General features: G+C 52.4%; 1 protein-coding gene across 1 annotated transcript in view; it reads left to right on the forward strand.

Moving 5' to 3' along the window:
* The window catches only part of SCN8A (sodium voltage-gated channel alpha subunit 8), a 53969-nt gene that overhangs the window by 2724 nt on the left and 44220 nt on the right, over positions 1 to 7025 (forward strand). The window lies entirely within an intron of this gene.

Below are 7025 nucleotides of genomic sequence, written 5' to 3' on the forward strand. Positions count from 1 at the left end.
CACCACAGAGGCCTTGGGAAAGGTCTGTGACCCCATGGGAGAGTTTGGAAGGCTCTTTGTGTCCGTGCAGTCTCAGGGCTGGTGTCAGAGGCAGAGCTGGGCTGGTTGATGTTTATTTTCTGCTGGCAGTGCTGGAGGGGCAGCGGGCAGAGCTCACCACGAGCAGCAGGCACAGGGAACCCCTCCTGCCGCATCCGGCTCCACATTTGCCTCCCAACACGACGCTATTAATAAACCTTTCATTTTTAGAGGCAGAAATGAGCTGCATTCCCCTCTCTGAAGGATCTGTCACATCTCTGGAAGCGCCCTGCGTTCCTTGCGGAATCCTTGGTGGGCTGAGATGCGGGGAAGGTTCTGGAAAGGGAGGCAAACCCTCCCCAGCCCCGCTGACCTGGCAGGGGCTCCCCACAAACCCTCCACCCTCTGCTCCCTTCCTCTTGTGTCCACACCTTGGGTGCTCCTTGCTGCTTCCAATACTCGCTGACTTTCCACAAAGAATTCTTGATTTTTTTTTTTTTAAAGCCATTAAAAAAGGCTCTTCTCTGAATCATCAGGAATTGCGAATCTGCTTGAATCACGGGAAGTTTTCCAAGATTTTCTTTTCCCCCACCTCCCTCTCCAGAAGGTTTTGCATCACAGGTCTTTGCTTTTTGCACGGGGACAAATCAGCTGGTTGCTTTTTCCACACTGCAGGAGGACACGGTGATCTTGGTTTGTCTAAGGAAACTGAAACTGCAATTTGAACAGAGCAGCTGAAGCTCCCAGCACCTGTAAACTGATATTTAAAGGAGAAACAGCGTGACCTGGAAACAGAACCGTGGCACAGGGGAGTCACAAGTCCTGGCTCTGTAGCCCAGGTTTTGTGCTGCTCTTTTCTCTGCTCAGTTTTTATTTTGCTAAACGGGAGTCCCAGAACCCCTGAGGTTGGAGAAGACCTCCAGGATGGAGTTCAAGTTGTTCCCAGCTCTGGAGACATTCTGTCCCCTCCCTGTCTGGAAGTGAGGGGTAAATCATGGCTCTGAGGAGGATCTGGAATCCCTTTGCTCACAGGTAGAAGGTCTGGGAGCTGCTTTAGCTCCTTTTTGTCTCTCTGTAAGGACCACAAAGGATTCTTTCATGATTCCTTGTTTTACAACTCGTAATGGCCTTCCAGTTCCTGGCCTGAAGCACAAGGCAGTTTCCCATTTTTATTATGGAAACCGAAAAGATTTGAGTTAATAGATCCAAAAGGCAGACACATGAACTTCCTTGCTCACATGTGCAAACAGAATTCAAACAGAATTCCTTGGTGTGAGCAGCCCCAGCAATGGGAGCAGAGCAGCCTCATGGCCTTAAATCCTCCATTCCTCTTTCATCCCTACACCTTTATCATTTAAAAATTTCCATTTTTAGTGTTTTTCCACCTTCTCTTTCCTTCTGATCCATTTGTGGCCCAGCCCATCCCTGCTGTTAAACAGCTCCTCACCCTTTTCTTTCCTCTGGCCACGGTGTTTGTGACCCTTTTCCTTGGGCACTTTCCATTTCTCTCAGCAGGAATTTCATCCGTGCCACAGCACAGGGTTTGGTGCTCCTGCTTCTCCAAAGGCTCCAGTGATGAGGCACAGAAGATCCCTGGATATTCTGGGGCTTGAGGCCGTGGATGAGTTTGGGTGGATGGATTTCAGTGGGAAAAGGGAGGATGTCCACACACGTGTGAGGTGTGAGGCTGGGCTGGGACGTCCGAGGTCACCTGGGGCTGCCAGAGGAGCACCTGAGGATCTCTCCTTTGTGCCAAGGGAGTGACTTGCAGCTTTGTCAAGTCACATGCCAGCTTTGGAAACGGGCCCCGTGGGTCTGGAATGTCACCTTGGCCCAGGGAAATCGCAGGGATGCGAGGGCCCGGCTGCGGGAGGCACCTCTGGCTCTGGAATGTGCTTCCAGAACCTTCTCCTGTGCTGTCTGCAGGGAGAGCTGGTGACTCTGCAAGGTCACCACACCACTCCCGGGTTTGCATCTCAGTGAAGTCGCCAAAACAGAGGAAAGAGTCGGAACCATCTCAAAAACCCAGCTTTTTATTCTTATTTCCGCAGTCTCACTGCCTTTTCCAGGTCCTGAGTGCTTAATGGTGTTTTTTCTCCCACTCCATCTCTGCAGTTGGCTTCCAAGGAGCAGGAGATGTGAGTGTGGAGAGGGTGAGGAGAGGAGGTTGGATTTGCTGGCAGTTCTTGGTCCTCTCCAGGTGCTGGAGCTGCTGGCTGAGCGTGAGCAGAGCTGGGATCAGGGAATGCCAAGTGTGCAATCTCTGCTCCCATCTCCTCGAGAGCTGCAGCCCACTCGTGATGGGAAGGGTGGAGGGTTATTTCTGGAGGCAGAGTGGATTTCCTCGCACAGGCTGATTGTGAGCTCATTAAAACCTAAAAATCAGGATTCTGTCCAGCAGCTCCTGTGCTGGAGGCAGCTCTGCAGGTGGGGTCTCACCTGAGCAGGGCTGAGGGGACTCAGGGGGGTTCCTGGGGCATGTCCAGCACCTAAACCCCTTCTCCCCAGGGCTGCTGTCAGGGCTGATGGTGTCTGTAATTCTTCAGCCCCCAGGGTTTCCTGTAAATCCATTTTCCAGCAGGAGGAAGTCGTGGCTCTCCCCTGCTCGGCACCGAGCGTCAGGGCCGTCATCGTGTCGCTGCTGCAGGAATGTGCTTCCATATGTTCTGAGGCTGTTCCTAAAGCTGTTTTCTTCTGAAATCTCCTGCCCACTCCCCCTCACTCCTCAGCCATTCCAGAGCTGCTCACTGGAAAACCTGCAGGAAGCAGGAATGGTTTCAATTTTCCTGGAGCTGGGATGATTCTCGCCACCCCTCCGTCGGTTCCGTCGCTCTCTCGGGCACAGTCATCATTTTGCACATTGATTTAGAGAATTTATCTTTGAGGAACTTCTTTTTTACAAAACCTATTTCCAAGGTTTTGGTGGGTCCTTGAAAAATGGAATTTTTCCACAGCTCTAAGCAACAGAGGCTTTGGGAAGTCCAACCAGACACAACCATCTCTTGAACTGACTGCAAAATCCCTTTTTCCAGGTCCCACCTTCCTCTGAGTTTTGAGTTTTGCTCCATCACATCTTAAAAGCTCTTAAGGATGTTCTTGGCCCAGATCCAGAAAATGTTTTAAGAGCTTGCAGCCATTTTGAAATGGAGTTTTGACATGTCAGCAGCAGAAGGGAAAAACTAAGAGGGGGTTTAAATTGCCAAACACTTCTTGGCTTTTGGGCTTTTCTCTCTATTGATGAGACTGAGTGGAGATTTATTTTGGATTTTATAGGATACACAGGGGAATGGTGGATCTCAGAAGAGTGGCAATCGATGAGCAGACGAATTAGGACACCTCATCGGTGTCAGGGTTGTGCTGAAAAGCCCAGGGATGATTTGCTTTACAGGCAGGAATAATTCAACAATTTTTGTGGTCTGAAAGGAGAAATCTGGGCTGAGCACAGAGAGAAAAGAAGGAGCTGTCACATTGCAGGTGAGCAGGGAGTTCATGTTTGGTAGGCAGGGGGATCAAAGCTCGGGTTTCTGTATGGAAAGGGTGCTCAGGTGTCAGAAGGGGCTGCCCAGGGAGGTTTGGAGAGCCCTGGAAATGTCCAGGGAATGCCTGGACGTGTCACTCTGGGCTGGGTGATCGCTCACAAGTTACACCTGATGATCTTGGAGGCCTTTTTCAACCTCTGGGATGCTGTGATGTTACAGCAGGCAGTGCCAAATTCCTGAGTCAGTCGTGCCCGAGCTGCTGGACCTGGGTGTTCCATGGGATCCCTGGGACAAAGTGGGGCTGTTCCCACCCTCCCTGGACCTGGGTGTTCCATGGGATGCCAAAGTGGGGCTGTTCCCACCCTCCCTGGACCTGGCTGTTCCCAAAGTGGGGCTGTTCCCACCCTCCCTGGACCTGGCTGNTGTTCCCAAAGTGGGGCTGTTCCCACCCTCCCTGGACCTGGCTGTTCCATGGGATGCCAAAGTGGGGCTGTTCCCACCCTCCCACCCCGGCTGAGCGGGGCTGGCTCTGGGTTTTGGGTTCTTCCAGCCCCACAAGGCCACACAAACACATCCCTGTGCCTCCAGGGGGAGGATGATGCCTTCACTCCTGGCTTGTTGATTTGAACAAGCCGCAGGATTCCTGCCTGGGGATTTCTCCTGTGGGAAACGGAGCCACGGTGAAACTGAGCGGGGAATTTGGGAGATTCCTGTCTTCTCCCAGCTCTCCTTGTCCCCACGGAATGTCCAGCACAGCTGGAGGTTTCCTTGTTCCAAAGGTGTGGGAGATCCGTGAGGATCCTGGTGGGATGGCTGTCTTGCTCCAGAGCAAAAAGAGATTTAGAAAGGAAGGGGATGCAAGTCCTGGAAAGTTTGTGGTGTTAGAGAAGGGGGAAGAGCTGATTCCTAGAATTGAGCGTCCCCTGAGCGCTCTGTAATGGCAACTTTGCAAAACTTGGGGCTTTTTAGAAGGTTTGTCCATGCCAAGGTGATCAGGTCATTAATTCTTGATGCTGCAATTTAAGAGCTGTCCAGGGCTGTCTTTAAAGTGCTTTTGGTGGGGATGCATTAGTGGTTCTGCTAACGAACCTCCCTCTCCCCATGCTGAACCACAATCTGGATTTTGATTTCCTTTGCAAATAATTTACAATGGGCTCGTTTAGCCAAAGGAGCTCCAGTACGTGGTTTCATTGAGGAGGATGGAAATGACAAATTTCCTCGGAGTGATTCTCCTGGGGAAGCCTGTGCTGGCACCGAGCCCTGCTGGATTCCCCGGGGTTGGGCTGCGGGAGGCAGCCGGGGCTTGGGGAGCCGGGAGAGTCCGGCTGCTCCCGTCCCAGAGCGGATAAAAACGGGATAAACACAGCACAAATCGCTCTTTTCCCCCTCTGGGTAGGAATTGGGGTGTTCACACACGGACCCGGTGCTCCATGCGGGGAGCTGGAGCATCAGAACCGCACCCCGCGGTCACGCGGGTCTTAATGAACCTTCCTTCGTTAATTAACAAATGAACCTCACTCCTCTTTTCCCCCTCTGGGTGGGAATTGGGGTGTTCACCCACGGTCCTGGTTCTGCCACAACGCTCCCGGTGCTCCGTGTGGGGAGCTGGAGCATCAGAACCACACCCCATGGTCACACAGACCTTAATGAACCTTCCTTCGTTAATTAACAAATTTAATTAACAAATGAACCTCACTCCTCTTTTCCCCCTCTGGGTGGGAATTGGGGTGTTCACCCACGGTCCTGGTTCTGCCACAACGCTCCCGGTGCTCCGTGTGGGGAGCTGGAGCAGCAGAACCGCACCCCATGGTCACACAGACCTTAATGAACCTTCCTTCGTTAATTAACAAATTTAATTAACAAATGAACCTCACTCCTTGAGCACCTCTGGGTGGGAGTTTGGGGTGTTCACCCATGGACCCGGTGCTCCATGTGGGGAGCTGGAGCAGCAGAACCGCACCCCGTGGTCACACAGACCTTAATGAACCTTCCTTCGTTAATTAACGAACGACCCTCGCGCCTCCGACGCTCCCGGAGTGGGGAGCAGGAGGTGTTGGGTGACCCGAGTCTGCTGGCCTGGGGCTGGGGGCTCTGACACGGCGTTTGTGTCCTGTCTGTCCGTCTGTCTGTCCTGTCTGTCCATCTGTCTGTCCTGTCTGTCCTGTCTGTCCTGTCTGTCTGTCCTGTCTGTCCTGTCTGTCTGTCCCGTCTGTCCGTATGTCTGTCCTGTTTGTCCGTCAGTCTGTCCCGTTTGTCCATCTGTCTGTCCCGTTTGCCCACCAGTCCCTCTCTCACCACGTTTCTGTCCCGTTTGTCCGTCTGTCTGTCCCGTTCGTCCATCAGTCCCTCTGCCACCACATTTCTGCCCTGTTCATCCGTCTGTCTGTCCTCTTTGTCCGTCAGTCTGTCCCGTTCATCCATCACTCACTCATCTTTGTCTGTCAGTCCCTCTACCACCACATTTTTGTTCCGTTTGTCCGTCTGTCCCGTCTGTCCGTCCCGTTTGTCCACCAGTCTGTCCCGTTCATCCATCAGTCTCTCTGCCGCCACATTTCTATCCCGTCTGTCCATCTGTCTGTCCTGTTTGTCCCTCAGTCCCTCTGCCACCACATTCCTGTCCTGTTTGTCCATCAGTCTGTCCCATCGGTCCACCAGTCCCTCTCTCACCATGTTTCTGTCGCATTTGTCCATCAGTCTGTCCTGTTTGTCCGTCTGTCTGTCCCATTTGTCCACCACTCCCTCTCCCACCACGTTTCTGTCCCGTTTGTCTGTCTGTCTGTCTTGTTCATTCATCAGTCTCTCTGCCACCACATTTCTGTCCTGTCTGTCCATCTGTCTCTCCTGTTTGTCCATCTGTCTGTCCCATCGGTCCACCAGTCCCTCTCTCACCATGTTTCTGTCCCGTCTGTCCATCAGTCTGTCCTGTTTGTCCATCAGTCTGTCCCGTCTGTCCGTCAGTCTGTCCTGTTTGTCCGTCAGTCTGTCCTGTTTGTTTGTCTGTCTGTCCCATCTGTCCACCAGTCCCTCTCTCACCATGTTTCTGTCCCATTTATCTGTCAGTCTGTCCATCAGTCTGTCCTGTTTGTCTGTCTGTCTGTCCCATTTGTCCACCAGTCCCTCTCTCACCATGTTTCTGTCCCATTTATCCGTCAGTCTGTCCATCAGTCTGTCCTGTTTGTCCGTCTGTCTGTCCCATCGGCCCACCATTCCCTCTCTCACCATGTTTCCGTCCCGTCTGTCCGTCTGTCCGTCAGTCCGTCCCGTTTTCCCACCGTTCCCTCTCTCCAGCCCTCTGTAGCCGCGGGATTTGTTGTTTTTTTTGGGGGGGGGAAGGAGGTTTCCTCGGAGAGGAAAATCCCTGGATTTCCTCCTGGAATGGGAATTTTAACCTTTAAAAACGGAATTTTTGGAGTAGAATTATTGTCCTGGGGTGCCCACAGTTCTCCACGCGATGTGCACGTGTGTTGTGCCCTAATGGGAGCATCAAAAAGCAAATTATTTATAAAAAAAACAACCAGAAAATGCTGG

The sequence above is a fragment of the Parus major genome, linkage group LGE22 (assembly GCF_001522545.3).
Source record: "Parus major isolate Abel linkage group LGE22, Parus_major1.1, whole genome shotgun sequence".
In the NCBI taxonomy this organism is placed as follows: domain Eukaryota; kingdom Metazoa; phylum Chordata; class Aves; order Passeriformes; family Paridae; genus Parus; species Parus major.